General features: G+C 38.2%; 1 protein-coding gene across 7 annotated transcripts in view; it reads left to right on the top strand.

The window, feature by feature from the left end:
- The window catches only part of Zfand6 (zinc finger AN1-type containing 6), a 67,300-nt gene that overhangs the window by 17,367 nt on the left and 26,878 nt on the right, over positions 1–23,055 (top strand). For 3 of the 7 annotated variants that reach the window (XM_021167612.2, XM_021167613.2, XM_029479078.1), the window contains exon 2: positions 17,895–18,055. The exons of the other annotated variants lie outside the window; for them this stretch is intronic. The gene's annotated coding sequence lies outside the window, so the exon portion shown is untranslated. The remainder of the gene's footprint in view (positions 1–17,894; positions 18,056–23,055) is intronic. 7 annotated transcript variants of the gene reach the window in all.

The raw sequence follows: 23,055 nt of genomic DNA, 5'->3' as shown, positions 1-23,055 counted from the left end.
TTGTGTTTTATTACTCTTTTGGCCAACTAGAATCTAGCCTGTAGGTATTTAGCCATCAGGAGTAGCATGCCACTGTCACTCTGCTTACACTCAGTTGAATCATAACATTGTCCTTTCTTAAGCCCAGAATGTCTGTTTTGGTTTAAAATACTAACCAGGCTGCAGCCATCATAAAATAATCCTCTCCTGCAGCATAACAAGTCATGTTCTGCAACTTCCCTTCCTTGGTTAGGTTTATGGGGGTTTGTTCGTTTGTTTGGTTGGTTCGTTTTTGTTTTTCATACTGTATTGTAGTTTGCTGACTTTCTTATCAGAAGATAATTGTGACTATTTCTTATTCAAGTTATGCAGCTCTGGAACTTTTTATAGGTTGCTTATCTATTAACTGGTAGAACAAGAATTAGAAGAAATGCTTGTGTGCACACACCCTCATTGGTGTGTGTTTGTTTGTGTGTCTACAATCAACCCAGGTATGCTTAATATTTGATCTTGAGTGAAATGTCTCTTGAAATGAATAATTAGTAGTGACCATGATTCATATATCAGAATCTGTCTCATTCTGTCATTGCTTGGTCATTTAGATGGAGTCTCTGTTCAGATCATATTTAGATGGAGTCTCTGTTCAGATCATTGCTTTACCCCTGTAGTGGTTAGACTAGTGCTTGAGTTCTACAGAGGTTCAAATGTGAGAAACTTAAGTGTACCGTACTGAAAAGTGTTAGATTCTTTAGAAATGATGACTTTGTACAAAGTAATTGGGTCACTGAGGTCATAATTAGGTCAGAAGGGAGTGAATTGGTCTGTGGGAGTGAAGTCCTCTGAGGGTGGTAGTTATAAAAGAGCAACCATGGCTTCATAATCTGGCTTCCTGTCTCATCATGTGATTTTTCTTTTCTGCATGGCTCCTGCCAATTGCTGTGCCATCTGCCCTTACCAGAGGTCAAACCTCTGGGGTCACCCACTCTTGGACTCTTGGACTCAAAACAACAAGCTAAGTAGCCTCTATATAAAGTGTGCATGTATATTGTTACAGGGACAGAAAACAGACTACTACAGTGACTTGCCAGCTGTGTGACATGAGCCAGTTCTATGACTTCTCTAATTTCCTCACCTCTGAAGTTTCTACCTCCAAAGGTCATTGTGAAGATTAGAGGGGACAATTCAGGCAAAGCATTTCTCATAAAAGTCCTCTTCTGTTCTAATCTTGTCCCGCTGTGAGTTTGCTGGCAGCTTCTTTAGTCTTTTCTACCCCATTGTCTCTTTACTGGCAGTGGCAATAAGATACCTAAGTGAATTTCCAGTAGACGGTTTTGCAGACAGACAAACAGACATGGAGATACACCTGTAATTCTAGTATTGGTGTTATGTAGTGAGAGACCCTCTCTCAACCTCACCTCCCAACCCCCCCACCAAAAGATTCTGGAGAAAGAACTTAATAGAGCTGTGTTGGAGAGAGATTTGTTCCCAGTTGCTCATTAGAACACTGAAACCAGAGCATAGGAGCATAAAATGACAAGTGGCAGGTGAATGGGGCATTTGATTTTGTTTGTTTGTTTGTTTTTCTAGGAGCTGTATGTCTTTGGACAGCAGAGTCTTTTTTGTTTATGTATATGACTACCTTGTTTGTGTATATGTTTGTGTAATATGTGTGTACCTGTTGTCAAGGTCAGAAAAGGGCATTGGATCCCCTGGATCTGCCATGTGGGTGCTGAGAATTGAACTTGGTCTCTCTGCAAGAGCAATATGTAGTCATAATCTCTGTGCCATCTCTCCAGTTCGAGACAGTATCTCTCTTCTTTTTTCTTTTTCTTCTTTTTTTTTTTCCTCCTTTTAAATTTTTTGGAACACTTAGAATACCTTTTTTTTTTTTTTTTCATTCATAAACTATAAAAGCCATGTTTTCCTGGAGCAGTACCCACAATTGAAATGATCCTTTGCTAGAACTGTCAATGGTGGCAAAAGGTAAGGCCAGCTCCCTGCTGTCTCTAACAGTTTGAATTGTTTGTTTGTTTTCTTGTGTTGGGTTTTTTTTTTTTGTTTTTGTTTTCAACATAATATTTTTATCAATTATCTGGGAGTTGCATACCGTGCACCCTAATCACATTTACTTCCCAGTCCATTTATGTCCTTGTCCTACCTTTGGGACCTCCTCCTCAAAAAGTAAACATAAGAATAGAAAAAATGAAAGAGGGGCAGGGTGGGAACGAAGGAAGCGAGAGAGGGAGGGAAGAACGGAAAAAAGTCAGTCTGTCCAATTTGTGTTAATTGTATGCTCACTGGAGCATGGTCAGACTCCATGAGGCTGCCCTAAAAGAGAACTGAGTCCTTCCCCACCCTGCACCTGCCAGATGCCGTTCTGAGTTCTTTCCATATACCATTCAGGTAAGGCTGGGTCCTTGACTTTAATGAGAAATTTCAAGATAGACTACTATGTAACTGATGGGAGTTTATTAAAAGGATGATTTTTGTTTTGTTTTGTTTTTAAATGTGATTTTAAGTGCAGAGAGAGGCACTCAGGGAAAGGATAAATCACACCCAAGAATCTGTATGAGTTTCCCAAGGTAAAGCTGTGCTTTATTGTGTTCACAGTAATCATACGTGTGACTCTGAGCTATGATCTTCAAAGGGTTGCTGAGAAATGGAAATGAGGAGCCAGATGGTGGAGGTGCTTCCCGCCAAGGCCACTGATCTGAGTTTGCTTTTCAGGACCCACATGGTAGAAAGCGAACTGACTCCTCTGATTTCATAAGAATGTGCATCTACACATCAAACAAATGTAATACCTGCATACAGGAAAATTCCTGAGCTAAAAGACAGGATTAGAGTCGATAAGGTCACATTCTAGATCATGGGGATGTTAGAAGTTCAGCTATCTTCACTATAAACAGAAGTCTTTGTGAGAGTTCCAGAAAATATCCAAGAATAGAGTAAGACTGTACCTGAGATCCTAAATTCCCAGACTTTAAGTGTGGCTCTGTGATTACTGCTTCAACATTATTTGAAAATATATCTGTAAAACGAATGGTGTCTGTACAGCAAATTTTGTTCTGTGTGCTGGAGTTCTTGATTTTCACCTGACAATAGACTTCACATAGTCTCTGGAACGAGGGACTCCTTTTCTTTCCCTCTCCTTCTGCCCTACCTCAAACCTACCACCAAAAGATTGTGGGTTTCCACTGAAGTGTTCTTTGATGTTAGGTTACACTTCACTAGGTTTTGATTTAGTGAGTGTTCTCATTATATCTCTGACTCCATTTGGCAAGCTGAGATGAGTTGGGATGATGGTTTTCTAGGCCCAGGAACTTGGAAGGTGAAATGGGGATTCACTTGAGTCCAGGAGTTCAACGCTGAGATGGGCAAAGTAGTTCCACTGTAGAATCTATTTCAGGAATTGGAGGTAGGGTCAAAGATTTCAGTATTGAATAGTAATGTTGTCCTAAGTGTTAGATGGTTTTATGTCAAATAAGGGTAAGAAGGATGCTGCATATGAGCTAGAGGAAAAAAAGGCACTCACTGTCGGTGCTTAATGACCGCATTTTGTTACATTTGGAAAAGCTTTTCTTTTTTTTTTTTAATTTTTAATTTAGTATAGGTTTTTTATTAGGCTGTATATTGTTTACCATTCTTTCCAAAACTCTTCCCTTATCTTCTCTATATCCCATCACATAAAGCCACATGCCTGTGATTGCGCTCATTAGAAAATAAATATGTATCAAACACATGACAAGTACATACAATGCATAAAGTAAGATAAAGTACTATTAAATAAAACAAGGTCAAAAAAGATAAAACAAGCAAATGAGCAACAAAAAATTAACAAAGTTAGAGTTAAACTTCAAGAAGCTAATAAAGACAGAAAGATACATATTTTCCCATAGACATACAAAATGTGAAATATAATATGAACAAAACAATAATTCTAAAAATGAACAGAGAATATAAAGATAAAATGAGAAGATAAAACAAACCTGCAAATATATAAGTGAGTTTACTCTTGTTAGCCATCTTCTTCTGGGCATGGAGTTTGGTTTTAATTGTAGTTTGTATGCCCTGTGAGACTCTTGGGAAAATTCTTCATTTTGGCATGATTATAAGTTGTAGATATCTTATAGATTAGGAATTGCTGAATGTGCTAAATTCCCATCTCACTAATGGGAATTCTTCTGGCTTAGAACTTGCTGCCCATGTTCAGGTGATTACAATCACTGTGAGTTCATATTAGTATCGGCCCTGCGCTGTCTGGCAACTCACATTACTATTGTTATATCCCTATTGAATCTCACACAATTTCACCCTCCTCTGCAAACATTTACTGACAAATGTGTATAGGAATTTGATGGAGATTATTTTGTCCATTTTTAGAAATTATTTTATTATTATCCATCTGGAATAGTTTTCTTAAGTAATCAAATGCCCCTTAAGAGGAAATATGTTACCAGGTCCTTTTTGTCCATTTGTTTTTAAGAATTCCATTTAGATAATACAATGTTTTTATATTCAGTGTTACTTTGACAATCAAGTGAAATATTTTATTAGATAAAAAAAAATTAACAGTTAAAGTTACTGATTTGTCCTCAGTATACTTGATTCATTCTTCTTAATAAGAAACATTCTAATTTTAATGCAAATTTAATTACATCCTCAGTATAACCATTAATATGCATTCTGATTGCATTCCTGAGTTTGAAAGTTTGTTCTTGATAGTGTAGAACTCTCAGACTACAAACAAATCATTTACAGAGACTATGTCGTTGACAGAGTAGAAGCTATTTTGCATTTTCAGTACCTTAACTTTTTCAGAGAAAGCACTAAATAATTTAGAGTGCTTGTCAGTACAGAGAGAATGATAATCCAGCTCACTGCTCTATGGTCATTTGATCTAGATTTATGGTATTTCTTAAAATAAGTTATGGTTGGAAGAGTATTTTCTACTGGCCAGAACCTTTGCATGTAACCGAGAGAAGGGATAATGTTGATTGATAAAGAGAGGAAAGATGATATTGTACTGCAAGTAAATCCTTTGGATACTGCCTGCTGTTTGTTAGGACCTTAAACAAAGTGAAAGAGATGAAAGACTATTGAGTAATGTTCCAGGTAAATAGAAAGTAGGTAAGATAGGCATACCCTTAGCTAACATGTTATACACAGCTCAGCATTTTTATTCTATCTTTTTGGATGTTTGTGAGTGGAACCCAGGGACTTGTACATGCTGAGGAAGTACTGTGCCACTGACTTACTTCTTCAGCCGAACTGGGAATTTTTCTAAAGTCATGACCTTAAGAAATCTGGTTATTTCATCATGTGTTGACTAGTTTTTATGTCAATTTAACATAAGCTAGAGTTATCTGAGAGGAGGGAGCCTCAATTAAGAAAATGGTCCCCATAAGTTCAGGCTATACAGGCAAGTAAGGCTTTAGGACATTTTTTTAAATTAGTGATTGATGTTGGAAAACCTGTTCATTGTGGGTAATGCTACTCTTGGCTGGGTACTATAAGAAGCAGACTAAGAAAGCCATGGGGAGCAAACTATAAGCAGTACCCTTCTAGGGCCTGTGTATCAGCTCCGACTCCTGTTTGAGTTTTTGCCCTGACTTCAATGTTGAGCAGTGATGTGAAATCACAAGCCAAATAAAGCCTTTCCTCTGCACCTTGCTTTTGGTCTTGGTGTTCATCACAGTAGTAAAGTCCTAACTGAGACACATCCCTTACATCCTTTACTTGATCTGCAGGTGATTGCTGACTAGGGCATGCAACCTTCTGATGGACTTCATGGGAGTTGATTTTAAAGTTCAGAAAGATAAAAAGCAGGATAAGAAGTGACTTACAGATAGAAGTTTTCATTTTTGCAAAGTGTGAATGTCTTGAAATAATCTGAGCACAGTCCTTTTGTAATTTTGTTCCGTGAAATTCTGATTCATTATGCCAACCAAAGAAATATCTAGGAGATGGAGTACCCATGGAGCTCCCAGCCCCAGGCTGGTGTGGCAGACCTTTCTGGGCTCTTCTCCCAGTGTGGGAGAGAAGCATGGGCAGAATTCTCATGTGGATCGGGTTCACCTTTGGAAATAATTAGGGCAGGGTAAGTGAATGAGGTTTTTTCTCCCTAAGAGAAGTAGGTGTGTGTGTGTGTGTGTGTGTGTGTGTGTGTGTGTGTGTGCGTGCGTGCGTGCGTGCGCCCACGCGCCACAACTTTTCTACTTAACCTTAGAAGTAGGACCAAAAGTGGAGTGAGCCAGAGAGTACTGACTTCACTGGTTATGTTACACAATAGACATTTTCATAAGTGCAGTGAACTAAATATGGACCCAAGACTTAAATGTGACATGCTGAAAATTGTGATTCTTCAAAATTTAGATGATTTTGAAAAAATTTTCCAAATGTTTAGTTATACTACCTTTACAGCGTAGGCTCTCAGAAAGAGTTCTTCTGTATTTTCACTAAAACCACTACCTACCTTCTCCTGGGCAGCTGATTTCACAATGGTACTATTTGCAAGAGCCCATCTCTTTTATAGCCTGTAACAGTTTCTTGGAAATATGTTTCCTTGCTCCATCTATTTTGCCCAAGAAACTCAACTTTGGTTTGTTCTTTAAGTCCTTTCATGTGAGGGGAGCATGATGAACAGAGGAGGGCTAGGTTTTCTCTGACAGACTTCTGTTTCTCTGCATTGGAAAGGAAAAAGCACTTCCTGCACAAGCAGGAGAACCAGAAATCTCCTGTCCAAGCACCACATAGAATGACAGGGTGCAGCAGACCACCTGTAGCCCCAGTGCTCTAGACACAGAGATTGCAATCCCTGAGGTAAGCTGACTAACCAGACTGCCCAAATAGGCAAGCCCTGGACTTTGCCTTAATACTAAGATGGAAAATGATCAAGAGAAGCATTTAGTGTCAGGCTTTGGCCTCCATGTGTGATGTACACACAAATGCACACATGTGTATTCATACCCAACATGCACATGCACCAGCACTTGCACAGACCCACATACATACACATCCAAAGGGGTTGGGGCACGTTGATTTTTTTTTTTTTTTCTTATACACATCCAAAGGGGTTGGGGCACGTTGATTTTTTTTTTTTTTTTTTTCTTTTTAAGACAACTTCTGTGTGTCTGTGGAAAAGGCTTACACTATTCTGGGCACCTTTCTGCTCATTCATTGGCTTACATGTGCCTTTTCTCCCTTTGCCAAGTCATTTGCCATCCTTTTCCCTCATCATGTACATGAATATATGTGATTATTGAAGACAAAGCTTTTGCTATTATTCTGTGGCACATGTATGTGGAGGTCAGAGGACAGCTTTGTGGAATTGATTCTATCCCTTCATCTTTACTTGGGTTCTGGGAATCATAGCCAGGCTGCACTGTCACTGGCTCTCATACTTTTTATTGTCTTGTTGCATGAATTTAAAATGTGTTAGTGTCACATAGTTGTACATAGGTTTCATATGAAAATATAAATTGTGGCCATTTTTCCTTTTACCTTTTCCTATCTTGATTTTGTGAGTTTTGAGAGCAACATTTTCCTCTATAGTATTAAAATTAGAAGTCCCTGTACCCTTTTTATTTAATGTTACAATAATTGTCTAGCAGTTTAGAACAAAAGGTAAGCAATGGACCATTATCACCTAGCAGGAGAGTACTGCTGCAATAGTTCAAGATAGCTGATCTTCATAACTTCTTCATACATGCTTTAATCTCCACCTCCTTGAATTATTACCTAATTTCCCCTTAAATTTGAGTATTGTTAATTTGAGCATTACCATTAAGAGTTAGTTATCCTTTTAAATAGTAAGAAGGTGATAAATACTACTTGGTCCCTACTAGCTGTTGATAACTAATTAATAACCATGGCTTTCAAGGAAGACTCTTAGATGCCTTCAAACTTGCTGTCTAGCCCAGGAATGACATAGAGCTTTTGGTCCTCCCCCCAAGTATTGGAGTTTTAAGTGTGTGACACCGCTCAGTTTATATTTTGCTTGGGGTTGAGCTCAGGATTTCATGTCTGCTGGTAAGATACTTTACCATTTGAGCTACATCCCAGCCCCAGCAAACTTTGTTATATTTACCTGACCAAAAGCATTTATTAGTACTAAAATTGCAAATGCTGTTTTTCTAAAGTTTACAATGGGATTTCCCTCCCCCCCCCCAACCTCTTTACAGAATCATTTGGGAATATGATGACTCAAAACTCAAAAAAGAGACAAGTCTTAAATGCTGGCATTAGCTAGGCATGGTAATTGCATCCCTATCTCAGTACTCTAGAGGCTAAGCAGTGGTTTAGTAGTTCAAGGCCACCCTGTGGTACTTGGACATATCAAAAACAATGAAAAGTTGGAGTTTTCCTGAATCACTAAATGTGGGTTTCTTCTACTCTTTCTTTCTTCTTGTTTTTTGTTTTTAAGACAGAATTTCACTATGTAGCCCAAGCTGGCCACAAACTTTTGGCAACTTCCTGCTTCACTCTAGTCTCCCTAGTGTGAACCAACATTCAGCAAACATCAGTTTTTGTATATTACATCTATATAAGTATGTTTGGTTTACAGTTTGTTTATTATTTTGTGATGTGTGTAAGGGTGGGTGCCCGAATACCATGTGTGTGGAGGCAGAGGAGAGCTCTCAAAGGGTAATCACTTCTCTCTGTCCACCAAACTTGCATCCTCAGGCTTGTGCAGCAAATACTTTTACGCAGTGAACCCCACTGCTCTGTTCCTAAATTGTTTCTCAAACTAAGGATTACCAAAGGAATACATTCTTGTATTAAATGTTTTTCAAACTAAGATTATACCAAAGATAACAAAGAAGGATATCTTTTGGAGGTGTACACTTTGGCCTGTTTGTAGACAGAAATATTTTGAAGGTAACACCTTTACAATAATTTAAAACCACTTTCATTTCCACTGTAAATATGTATTTACTGTGTTCTGTGGTAAACATTACCTTTCCTTTTATGATTCATGAAGCGTCTTAAGCATCCCTGAGCACTAGCTAGGAAGTGCTGGCTTTGAATGGTTTTCAGGAACCAGTTCTTTAGGAATAGAGTAGGTAAGGGATTTATATCTCTGATGCTTTTGATTCTGGGCTTTGAGACATTCATCTCAAGGTCACATAACAGAAGGTGCTCAACAATCATTGCAGAAGATTCCCAGTGTTTTACATTGTATCTCGAAACTTTGACTCCCATTCTAATTTATTTTAAATAAAAAAACTTGGTTTTGACCTTTGTTTTTCACTCATTTATTGGTGGGCAGCTGTGTGTAGAGGTCAGGGAACCTTTTGGAAATTGGCTCTTATCCACCTTCTTGAAGTAGTCTCTCTTCTTTCTGCCACTCTATACTCCAGGCTAGCTGGCCCATAAACTTCCATAGGAGTGCTGGGATTGTAGGTATATGCTATCATATCCAACTTTTTAAATGTGTGTTTCAGGGATTGAACTCAGTCTTGAGACTTGTGCAGCAAACACTTTTACCCACTCTTTAATCTTTGGTTCTAGCCTTGGACTTTAGCTCCCTTGTATTTAGGCCAATGCTGGAGTCCAGTGGATTTTAACTTTAAGACCAATAAAGAACTATTACTGATCCCTGTGCTAGAGAAGTAGAAATTGGGCTATAGCTGACTTGAGAAAGCCCAGTACCTAGCAGTTCATTTTGCGACTTTTCAAACCACAAACAAATCAAAAGAGAAAAGCCTGGTTTGAGGGTGATGGAGTTAAACATGTCTGTTCTTCCTACATCAGGAATTTGAGTTATCAAGGTTGTGGCCATGCAGTATAGAGGTCAGGTCAGTTTAGATCAGTCTAATTGACTGTTAAGTAGTTTCAGAATTAATGTGTTTCTAATTTTTATCTTGATTAAGGGAAGCTTCAAAATTGGTAAAAGTGGTAATGACTTTAGCATTAAAAATAGTGAAAATACACACATTGTGCAATGTAACGAATTGGGAAGGAGAGACTGCCTTGTCCACACTTGTAATTTTTGTTAATTTCTTTACTAAAATGGCTTTTGGGTACCATTAAATTATTGAAGAGAATATAGTATAGACCAAAAAATCTTGCTGATCAAGGACTTGTCATCTACTGTAATACATTTAGACTATCATAGTTTAACTTTCTGCTGATTACCTAATGATCCAGAAGAAAGAAAGGAGCTAATTTTGTCCAGGTTAGTGTATGCTGTACTGTTACATCATTTTGCCACTGACCATACAAAAATTAATGGTGGGAAAGATGTTGGTTTTGTGAGAGCGATTGTATTTGGTGTACTTGATGTGTAAAGGGAAAGAATGTAAATTAAGTATTACTCTGTCATACAAGCCCTCCAATGTGTCTGGTAGTTTAAAACACAAATGCCACACAGTGACCAACAAAACAGAGTGTAGTGGGTTGAATTGCATAGGGTAGAATACAGCTTATTGACTGCTGCTTTCTTTTTGAGAAATGTCTACAACTCTGCATTTAGTTTTCTTCACATATATTTATCCCACTACCAGCCCATAGCGTTTGTGAGATAACTGTCAGCCAGGATGAATGGTCAGAGGGACTTAGAACTAAAAGGAAAAAAAAGTTCAGTAATTGTTGGAAGCTTTTAAGAAACCCAACCTTGGTGTTACTGCCTTCTGTTGTTGCTGTTAGGTAAGTGATAGAGTTTAAAATTTATGTGGTTCCCTAACTGGCTAAGACTTGGGGGTGGGGGCTTATTGTTCACACGACTAGATTGGTCTTGCAGTTTATTTACTTTAAGACTGCACATCTTACATAATGAGTGATTTGTGTTGCGGAAGGTGATGGACCTGGTATGTAAGTATCTGGGCAATACTAATATCTATAACTCAGAGCTGAGAATAATTTTTGGACTCAAAGGGCTAGTCATTTAAAGACCAACTGTTGTGATATTTTCATTTCTTACTTTTAACCATTTGCAGTGTTCTCTGTGTAAGTCACATTTTAAACCTTTTAAAAGACATAGAATAATGAAATTTTAAGATTCAAACATAATTGTAAAATACAAGAATTCAAAATTCAGTTTGTTTCATATAAAAAGTTAGAATAACCTAATAAAACACGTATCATTACACCCTTCAAATATATGTGCTAAGAAGCAGCCTCAGTTTCTTTTCTCAAAAAATTGTATTTTGAAAATTGTAATATGAGTGCTATATTTACCTATTTCCCTCCTCCTCTTCCTCCTCCAATTTTTCTGCTTCTTTCTCAAATTCATGCCTTCTTATTCTTTGATTGTTATTGTTATCTACATGTACCTTTATAAATATAACCTGCTGGGTTCATGTAGTGTTTAGCTCATGTATCGTGTCTTGGACTGATGGGTTGGGAACAGATCTGCTGTCAGAGGCTTATCCCTTGAATAGACAGTCTCTCTCAATCCTTAATTACCCGTAGCTTTTCAATTAGGGGTAGGGACTTGTGAGATTTCTCCCATCCACATTGGCAAAACACCCTGTTTTTAAAGTTTAGTATTAAAGATAAAACGATCTTTTCATTTAGAAATGAAGACATTCTCCTTTAGAAAGTACAACACTTGGTTAGTAAAGTCCTACCTCTCCCCAGTTGTATACTTTGTTTTTATTTAATTTTAAATTCGTAAGAACAAAGCTTGTCATAGCATTAAAATCTTAAGAACAACAATTTATACTTACACAATTTGATTTTGATAAAAGAATTTTCTTCCTAAATAAAAACATACTAGTAAAATGATACAGCAACAGCAACATTTCTCTTGTGAAGGAGATACATTTTAGTATGCTTGGTGATTTGTTTTTGTCTTTTCCCTATTATAAAGTATTTCAGCAAAAAGACTAAGGCTTTTGTTACTGAAACCGTGATTCCTTCAGTCCAATTCCTTATTTTAAGTAGAAAATAATAAGTTTGTATAGAATTTTGGCTGTTAGAACAAGCCACAGAAGAACCCTAAATAGCTCAGAAGAGTTTTCTTGAGACATGAGGTAGATATTTTGGGTGGTGCAAGTTTGAAGACATTCCTCATTGAGCTTTATCTTTGCACTCTTCAGAGTAAACACATAATTTGGACATGGGAATGGCTTATTTCTAGCTGTAAGCTCAACCAGGAGGACCTCTATGTCACATTCTCCATGCTTTACTCTTAAGCTCTACAGCTCCCCCAAAAGGCCTTGATCTTCTCCAGGTTGGCTCCCAGCTTGAACACCGGCCACTCTTATTAGCCCCAGAGGAGATGGTGGCAAAGCTGGAATTTGCCATCCTCTTGCCTTAGCCTCTTAGTGCTTTGGATATGCAGGTATGGACCTTCATACCTGAAGAAAGAAACTGTGTGTGTGTGTGTGTACATTTGTATTTCTTAAATCTGGTCTTTTGGGTTTAAAATAGCTTAAATTTTAGGTTGGATTTGGTCTGGTATTATTTATGATGTATTTTATTCTGATTAAGATGACATTATCTACCTGCTGCATTCAAGGAAGTGATCATTGAATTTAGATCTCAGAAAAAAAATATAAAAGTTGATAGAGAGATCCAGAGATAGAGGATTTAACCTGCTTTTACTACCTGGGATAGGAAGAAAAGGTAGGAATTGGGATGGGAATAAAAAAGTTTTGCCCTTGAGTATTCTGAAAGAACTGGTAATATTGTAGGCAATGGATACAATATTAGACCAGATCAGTCTGTTGTAGACCTGTGTAAAGGAAGGCAAAGCATAGCTGTAAAGCAGAGGTCTGAAAGCAGCTGAGGGACTGTAGATGCTCTTGTCCTAGATGACCTGGTGAAAGCTGGATCCAGTTTAGCCCAAGAAGTTGAATGCTTCCCCATTCTTGTCAGCCAAGTGAACTGGAGCTCTTGCATCTCCTTCTTCTATGAAACAGAGCAGGGTATGCAATTTCCCACACTCCTGTCTACTATGTTCGTTGTGAGATTTTCCAAGTACAGAAACTGCTGTTTTACACTTCTTACAGCAAGTTTTAAGGGAAAGGAATTACGAGCAGTGTGGCCATACATATATATTGTCTTTGGTCCTTAGGATTGAAGCTGCAATCTGACAAAGCAGCCCTCTACCACTGGACTACACCACCCACCCTACCCTCCTTTACTTTCACTTTTTCTTTTATGTCACTGAAATGGTTGTGATTTGTCACTAGTGTTTTGATATCAATGATTAACATTCTTTGTCTTTCTTCTCCAGATGTAGAATGCTCTGTAGTGAATGTGTGTGTTCCTCAGTCCTTACTGGTATCATACAGGGTTGTTAAGTGGGAGGTGTGTCTTGCTATTTCCATTGGTGCTCTAGATTGATCGTTAGCTTTTGCTTTGGTTCTGCCTTGATACTGGGCAAAACCAGAAATTAGCTGAATTTGGCATTTTAAGGAGACATGTTTGTAAATTATGAAAGGCAGTGCACTGTAGAAAGATTTACCTCTTGAACTGTGGTGAAGTGTGGGGAAGGTTGTACCAGTACAACAAGGAAGGGAGGGAGGGAGGAAATTGCAAATCTGAGCATCATAGCTTGTTATCATTATGGGGCATGTGTCAGTAAGCACTCACCTGTGGTGTTCTGTCCCACTGTGTCCTGTAACTCACTGTGAGTGATGATCATAAGTCAGCTCAACTTAGATGAGCTTGAATACAATTGTAAGATAGGAAATCTGGTTTTGTTTTACTAGATGCTTGGGGTCACTAGAATATCAGCTTCCAGTGTTTTTTTAAATATTATGAAATTTAAGCTTATAGAAAGTTATAGCAATTACTTGTAAGTAACTGCTGTTGTGCCACTTAGCAGAGTCTGGCCTCCCTTAATAGTTTGTCCAAAGTATTATTGCATTATTCTAGTGAGAATGTTCTTTGATTCTGGTTGGGGTTTTTTGTGTGTGTCTGTGTGTGGTTGTATATGCTGCACAATTGTGTGTGTGTGCGTGTGTGTGTGTGTGTGTGTGTGTGTGTGTGTACATATGTGGAGACCAGGAGACAACTTCAGAAGTCATTTCTTACCAGGCACCCACCTTGTCTTGTGAGGCAGGGCTGATTTCCCTGACTTCAGGGCCAGCCCAATAAAAGAAGCTGTCAGGCCAGAGAAGAATAGGGGCCCTCCTGTTTGGCTTCCCAGCACTGTGTTCTACTCTTTCCAGTTTTTATGGTTTGGGGATGCTTGGTTGGTTGGTTGGTTGGTTGGTTGGTTGGTTTGCATGGATTATAGGGTCTAACTCAACTCCTGTTCTTGCACAGCAAGTATTTTACCAACAATTAGTGTTTTTCCTGACTTGAGAATTGACTTAACATGCATCATATTGTATTCTTTTACTATGTATTCTTTTAGCATATGAATATTTTCATAAATACCTAAAACAAGGATATTGTATTTTATAAGAACTTTACTGTTACCAGATTAAGAAAATAAAAAACTAGTATTCTCTAACTGCTTTTACTGGTTTTCTCAATACTGTTTGAGTTTTGGGTTTTTTTGTTGTTTGCTTGCTTGCTTTGCTTTTTGAGACCACATCTTACTCTTAAGCACAGGCTGGCTTGAAACTCAGTTGCACATCTCCATGCAAACAAACAACAAACAAACTACCCCTAAACCAAAAATAATAGGAAACAGTGGAACACAGTGCTGGGAATCCTAGGAAGCCAGACAGGAGGATCCCTGTGCTTCACTGGCCAGGCAGCCCCCTTTAATGGGCTGGCCCTACATCAGGGAAACCAGCCCTGCCTTAGAAGATAAGGTGGGTGTCTTCTAAAGAATGATTTCTGAAGTTGTCTTCAACATACGTATACACATATATGCAATTGTGCAGCCCATACAACCTAGATGCTAGACATACAGGTATGGACCCCATATTCCCAGTAAATGTTCATTAGTTTATCTATTTCAGTTCAGGAAATCTAACCATGTGACATTTTCTGCCACATTTCTTTGTCCTCACTCATGTTCTTAGTAACATTTCCTTAATTTGTATTTGTTTTTACAGACATTAATGTGTTTAAAGTGGGTGGCAAACTTTTTGTAGAATATTCATCAGGTTGGGCTTGTCCGTGTTCATGACTGAGGATAGGAAACAATCCATCTGTGGTATGAGCTTCTCATTGTACCATTGTACATTGAGGCATGTGTCCACCTGTGTATTTGTCAGGAATAAATTTTCATTGTCTGATTAGTGTGAGATCAGCTGGAGTCCTCTTCTTCAAAGTTCTCATAAGTCACCTGTGGAGACGCACCTTGATACTTGGTGTATCTCCAGCTCTCATATAATCTTCATCCATGAGCTTTAACCCTCTCTGATAATTTTGCCTGAATCATTGTAGTGACTCCGGTGATTAGTCTCAAGACTTTAATTGTGTGAGCTCAAAACTGCAAGAGGGAGCCTGTTTCAGCTGCTATGTGTGTCCCTTTGCTTTAAAGAGTTTAGTGTTGGACAAGAAGCTGTCAATCAACTTGTAGTTTGTCTTAAGCACTTTTGCACCCTCTGAGATAAACCTGCTCTTTTCCTTTCTCTTTAACAGTATTTCAGTTGTCTTTCTTTTTCCCCCACTTTCTTGAGGTTGCTCCTTCCAAGTTCCCATAATTGTTATCCCAAAGAGATAGCTTTCTGAATTTATAAACATCCTGTCATGTTCCTGATAAAGCTTATTTACTTACTAGTGTTGTACTTGACTATATGATACTCAATTCCAGAAGTGGCTTGCTGTAAATACTGTGGATCACTGTAGCCTGTCATTTAATCAAGCCTGAGGCCAAGAATACTGGGTTTAGGAGACAGAGAAAGATCCAGACTCAGTTCTATAGTCTGCAAAGAGTGTGTAATGTATAGATGCTTGTAGGAAGGAGGGTGGAATGCATCTGCAAAATTCTGTGTAAAAGGTTTTCTAGGAAGTTACAAACTTTGTGAAAAGTTGGATTATTTCTTAGATCTTTTGTGTTTATACATGTAGATTATAAATATTTGTTTTGAATAAACTAAGTCATTTTATAGCATAGCATATGTGCAGTATTTTAGCATTAGACAATGTAAAGTATTTAAAATAATTGTAAAAATTACCAACCTTGAAAGTTATTGCTTGTGTTTTTTTTTTAAATCATGCAGCATCTGTTAAGTATTTATCTTATATTCATGAAATAGTAAAGCTTGTCCTAAACTTTACTATAGATAAGTATAGGTATATTGAAGCCTATCTGCATACAGAAAAAAGATATTTATCTGAATTTTCAAGGACAATTTTATAGAAATTTATTTTACCTAAAGTTTATTGCCAATAAGAAAGAAAAGCATTGAGCCATCTAAGCCTAAAGTCTACCCATGTGTGTAACTCTCTTTCAAAGCCAGAATTTTTTTTAGTGCTATAATTACTTAATTTTATTTATTTTTTTATTAAATTTACCTCCTGGTCACAGTTCCCCACCCTTCTCTCTTCCCAGTTCCTTGCAAATCCCCTTCCCCATTGCCTCCTCCTCTTCTCTTTAGAGAAGGGAACCCCAACTTGGGTACCACCCTATCCTGGGGCATCTGGTCTCAGCAGGACTGGGCATATCCTCACTACTAAGGCCCAGCCAGGCAGTAGGAGAAAGAGGATTCAGTGGCAAGGAACTGAGACCGAGACAACTCCAGCTCCACTTGTTAGTAGAAGACAACCTACATGCAGAACAAGTTGCACATTTGCTACAAATGTGCCAAGGGGTCTAGGTCCAGCTCCAGCATGGTCCCTGATTGTATGTTGTTAGCCCCATCCCTTCCCCACCCCCACCTGCCATGGTTCCAGGTTAGTTGAATCTGTAGGTCTTCTTGTAGTATCCTTGACCCCTCCAGTTTGCCCAATTTCATCCCCAACTCTTCCACAGCCTCATGTTTGGCTGTGGGTCTCTGCATCTGCCTCCATCCCCTGCTGGATGAAGAATAAGGAATAAGGCTAGAATTTAAAAATAAGGGAAATAATACCACTGAAGAGCACTCTGCTTCAGTTTTCTTACATTCATTTACTTATTGTGGGGAGCATGGACTGAGGAGGGTTATACATATGTCACAACATGCATGTGGAGGTCCAAGGACAACTTGAGTCAGTTCTTTGATCAGTGAATTCTGGGGATCAAACTCAAGTCTTCAGGCTTGGCTGCAAGAGCCCTTACCAGATGATTCATCTTACTAGTCTCTGCATCAAATTTTAAAGTAATGCCATTTTTATCTAGGAGAATAGTTTTTTTAAAAATGGAATTTTCTAACTAAAATATTTCTTTTGTTTCTGCAGTGCAAGTTGTCATTGTTACTGCCTATGTATACGTTAATGAAATGGAGATAGGATTTTATCTTAGCTGTAATTACCTCCTAATTTGTAAACATTGTGATTTTCTTGTTTTTATTTTAACCGTTCAGTATGAATAGGATTAAGTATTTCTTACAGAAATGCAGTCTTATTTTCCAGGGAAGCCTTCTCCCACCTTATTTATCCACAGCAGTGGTGGCACTGTAGGACAGAAACAGGACCTGTGCTGCAGGTCTTCATGGCACATGTCAGACAGAAAGGTAGTAACTCCTGCTGTAAGAATAAGACTAGGACTTCTGTCTCTTAAGAGCTGTTACAGAGCTATCCTTGGAGCACAGAAGGCCCTTGACCACTTGTAAAGATGTAGCAGTTAACTTTAAACAAACTGGTGGGGCAGTTATTCTAAATAAGCTAAGCTTCAGAAAAATTAAAGAACACCAAGTTTAACTAACTTTGGTCAAATGATTATACAAAGTAATTCTCGATAACATAGCCTATGGCCCTGTGTAGAGGAATGGTTAGCTTATGGTTATGTATTAACTGCATTCTTTCCTTTGTGTCCCTGAAATAAGGAAAGCATTCCTTTAACTTTAGATGATTAAAATGTTTATTTACATTGTAAGTTTTAACTGTCTCAACTCTGTTTCATGTTAAATGTGTTACAGGAATGAATCTGAAGTCTGCTGCAGTAAAACACTGAAGGCTTTAAAATGTTTTCTTGCATAAAAGTCAAACTTTAAGTAGCTGCTTATGAGGATAGGGAAGGCAGGAAGCTAATGTCTGTCTCAAGACACAGGACAGCTGTTTGCTCATCAACCTCAACTGTGTGAGTAGAGACCTAAGTCTGTAACCTTATGTAAGTGGGCCTAAAACTTAGTTTAAAAAGCTAAGGTTTGTGAAGATTCACCTAAGTCAGCATGATACTACATGAACGACTTCAAGGCCTCTTGTTTCTGGTGGGTAGGATTTGAGGGGTGGAGTGGCTAGTAGGTATTTAGTCATAAGATACTATTGGCAGTAACACAATGCTAGTGATCATACATCCTTAAGAAATTATCCTAAGTTAGCATCTGCATGATTAATTTTCTTGTGAAGAAGATGATTTTTTTTTTTAGATTGCTGTTTATTTTACAGTTAATTTGAGCCAACTATAAAACTTATTTTAGGAATTAAGTGATATTAATATGGAACTTTTTTCCTTATAACTTAGTAATATACAAAGAGCATTACCTAAAACTAAAGGAATGTTGTTTATTTCTTAAATGCAGTTTGAAATGTTTTAATATATTTTATTATTAAAGTACTTGGACAAGTTAAATTCATAGTGATGGGGGAAAAGGAGTTTTCTCTCTTTTGCAAAGATTGTCACCTCAAGAATCCTCTTAGGAAGACACCTTTTTTCCTACTTCAGTTTTTATTGTTGATGATGAATTTTAGGAATGAGGCTCTAATTTGGATTCCCCTCTCCTCAGAAGAATGTGTGTTATGTGTGGATGGGTTTCTGGAAGTATGCAGGGACTGAGCAGGCTGGTCAGCCTGTCAGACTCAGCGTTTAACTGTGGGTGAGGCAAAGAACATCAGCAGTTGTTTGCTTAGTGTATTTGTATCTAAGATGAGTCACTTTCTCTTTAATGTCACAAAAGGACTATCCTTCAAAGCAGTGAACAAGAAGACACAGGAATGATGAGTGCATACTGAATCTGGAGAATTCCTTTGGAAAAAGCTAAGGTTTCTGTTTGCTGATTCTCTTTTTTATTGGTTAGTCAGGTAGTACACAGATGTCTCTATCTGAGAAGCTTCAAAGGAGGGATATTATCCCTTGTTTTAGAATGACAAGCCTCCCTGTCCTGATGCTCTGGCCTACTAAACAGGCAATTTAACTCTTTAGCCAGTTGTTGACACTTTACTGGTAAAGCTAAGAGAAATTATTTGGTGCTGCACTTTTAAAAGAAAGGGGTGAGTGGGGATCAGAAATCTTAACACTTTTTCCTCTCATTTTAGTCAAAAATAAAGAAAGCTCAAGGTGAAAGAAGCCTTTGGAGTGTGGTCTCTAAAGTCAGACTAGGAAGAAAGGAAAAAGAATAAGTAGGAAAGGGAAGCCTCATAACTAGAAAGCATGTTGGAACAAAGTAACTAAGCAAATGGGTGGCAGGTTTCCCTCTGGCTTCTGCCACTTTGGAGTGAGTCTCTGTTCCGTAGTTCTCTTATCAAGGGTATGCAGGACAGAGCTAAGGAGCAGTACAGTCTACTTCAGCCAGAGGTCGGTGTAGATGATGTGATGTGCACATTCTTCTCTCTCTCCCCTGCCCTGCCCTTTACCTTACCAGGAGGGGGTATAGGCTTGTTGATCCCGGTCTCTTACCCAGATTTATTTGCTTTTTCATTTATTATGCAGTGCGATTATGATGGAGTTCTGGCTACATGTGAACGAGTGGTCATTAAGTGCCAAGACTAGAAAGTCAGTCAGGTTGTCCTGGTTTCACATCCTAGGTATCACTTTTAATAGTCACGTGATATTGAGGAATCACTTAGCCTCTCCGTGCCTCTGTAAAACTCAATGATAATTTCCCAGCTAACACAGTGGTAGAGTTCAGTGATTCACAGCACTTGCAAATGACTATGAAGCCTCTGTTTCTTCTTTGAGAGGAATAATACTAGGAAATATAAATCCTCAAAGTAATAGTTAAGTTTTCTTTGGTTTCTGTCATGCTGAGGACTGAATCTGGAGTATCATTCATGCTAGGCATGTACTCTTTTCACAGCTACATTCCCAGCCCCCAAATAATAGACTTTGGAGGGGTGTGTGTGTGGGGGGGTGTTTCTAGAGATCTAACTCACGTTGGCTGCAAGCTCCTTTACCCATTGGACATCTCAACCCAATATTAAGAATTCAGAAATGAACATATTCAGCTAAGACACCGTAAGAAACACCCCAAGCACAGTGAGTCATGACCTTTACTCACCTGTCCTCCCATTCTGAACTGCTGCCAGTATCCACCCATTTCACACTCTAGAGAGCCGCACAAGGGTTAGTGACTTACTGTTTCTGACAGTGCTGTTCTATAGGATAACACTGGGTACAGTGTTATATAAAGCCTGATGGTTTATTGATGGTGCCATCCTGTTTGTCTTGCCTGATGTGGGTGCTGGAAACTGAATTTGTTCCTCAGCAAAAGCAGTCAGTACACCAATGCTTGTAACTTCTGAGCCATCTCTCTAGCCCTGCAGTAATAGTTTTTAAATATGAAATTGGTAGGTAAGCAAGCATTAGTATAGCTACTGATATAGTTTGTTAGTGACTACATTTTGGGTTGAAGTTCACCACTTCTTTGTGTTATGAAAATGAAAGCTAACTACACCCAGGGTGGGTCTTAGGGACATACAATAGTGTTTCCAAATGTATTTTAACCATTTGAACTCCTTTGCTCAAATAAAATCATTGCTAGAAATAGAACATTGTAAAAATACCAAAAAGGAACTGTTAGAGCAGATTTGTGGTGCACTCTGCCCCTTCAGTATTCTTTTTCTGCAGCCTTTTCCTCCAGCTGTGTACTTGATGAAACAAAACATACTTAGATCACATAAACCTGAGGAAGATTTACCTAAGTGATAAGATTCACAAAAACTATGTACATTGTTGTGTTTTTAATTTTTCAGTTTGTAACTCTGGCCTCTTAGTAGATGGGGTATTATCTAAAGCTAATTATGGTACTATAGATATGAAATTGAAAAAAATGATATCAGAAAACAAGCATTGAGTTCCGTGTTTCATTTTATAGATGTTGCCCATATCATATTTTTTTTTTCTACTTAGAGGCTATATAAAGTCTCCTGTGTTATCTGGGTGAAGGTTAAAGTTTGTTTCTCCTAAGTAATTTGTTTTTCTTTAGAATATTGTGCCTATTAAGTATTCAAATACTCTTATTAGTTGTACTAACTGATGGGGAGGAATAACACCAGTTAGTTTCAAATTAGCAAGCAGATCATATTGACTTAACTTCATTTTATTTAATGACAGTGTATTGTTGCTTTTCTCACTTCTGTGAGGAGGGGGAAAAAAATCCTTGGGCAGCTGTGATTGCTTAGCAGGTAAAGACACCTGCTGCCAAGCCTGACAACCTAAGTTTGATCTCCAGGACTCACATGGTAGAGTGAGAAAACTGATTTCTATGAGTGTATCCTCTGACCTCCACACATATGCTATGGCACACGCTACTCTCTCCCAACAAATACATACATACCATCCTAGTTAGGGTTACTATTAACTGCAATGAAATACCATGACCATGGCAACTCTTACAAAAGATAGTATTTAATTGGGGCTTGCTCACATTTGGAGGATTCTTTCATTATTGTCATAGTGGAAGCATGGCAGCATGCAGGCAGACATGGTACTGGAGAGGTAGCTGAGAGTTCTATATCCAGATGGCCAGGCAGCAGGAAGACACTGGGCTAGCTTGAATAATTGAATCCAAAGCCCAGTGACACACTTCCTTCAACAAAGCCATATCTCCTAGTAGTGCCACTCCCTATGAGAGCCATCTTCATTCAAACCACCACAAATATATTTTAATATTTTAGGAAAGTAAGTTATCAAATCTTCCCATTCTCCCTCCCTTCTAATTTTCTTCCATCCTCCATAACTATTCCTTCTAATTTCATGTGCCCTGCCACTGATTTATTTTTAAGTGTGTGTATGGGGAGGGGTATGGGAATGTGTATGTGCTCACTGAGAGTATTGCAGTCCCTGGAGCTGGAATTACAGGCAATAGCTGTCTGATATAGCTGCTGGGAACTGAATGGAAGAACAGTACATGCTTTTAATGATGAACCATCTCTCCCTTGTACCTTTTATTTTTTATAAACGCAGTGAGTCTACTTAGTACCACCAGTGTGTGTCTGTGTGTATGTGTGTAACACATACACATAGCCTCTTAGGGGCTACTGCTTTATAAATTGACAAAAACAACTTAAGGGTCTATTTTGGCTGACAGTACAAGGGTACAGTTATGATGGCAGGAGTGAAGCGCAGCTGTTACATTGTATCCACAGTAGGTAAGCAGAAAGCCAGTAATGCTGGTACTCTGGTGTTTTGTTTTGTTGTTGTTGTTATTGTTTTTATTTTGTTTGGTTTTGGCTTTATTTTTTTCCCCTTTTTATGCAGTTCGGGATGCAAGCCCATGTGATGACTTTACCCACTTTCATGATACATCTTTCTTCTACTGAAAACACTCTCGTAGGTACACTGAGAGGTATATATATGTCCAGGGTGATTCTAAATCTAATCAAATTAACAATGAGGTTTAATCACCACAGACACTATCTCTGACTTCATTTTTCCATAGCCATTTTTGTTTACTTTTGATGTCATGCAACATTCATTTTTATCCCTTGAACTCTCTTCAAAGCAATATGAAATTAAATGTTAAATGGCAGTATATAGTGAGCAGTACTTTCTAGGGCTCCTTCCAGTTATAAGTTGGGAAAATTCCCTGTTTCCTGATCATTTTACTGCAAACTCCTTGGCATGGTTAATAAGCTTTTCACAGTGTTACCTTATTCTGTTTCTAAGGTTGTTTTCAGTGTTTGATATTCCAAGTGCATAGAATTCTTTCCCAGGAAGAATGCAGTTGTGCATTTGTTAGCTGTAGACACATTGAGCATATACTAGTGAAAACTGAGACAGCATTGGAATTGCTAGGCAATATAACCTATGGAACTACCGGCCATTTATTGAAGTGCTGTTGTGTGGAGTTTGTACTTGTTTTTATCCTTCTGCAATGACAAATGTTCACTATAAACAATTAGAAAGTTTGTATTAGCAAA

This window comes from Mus caroli, chromosome 7 (genome assembly GCF_900094665.2).
Source record: "Mus caroli chromosome 7, CAROLI_EIJ_v1.1, whole genome shotgun sequence".
NCBI classification, from domain to species: domain Eukaryota; kingdom Metazoa; phylum Chordata; class Mammalia; order Rodentia; family Muridae; genus Mus; species Mus caroli.
Note: the sequence above shows the minus strand (reverse complement) of the source record. Positions and strands in the feature narration are given on the sequence as shown.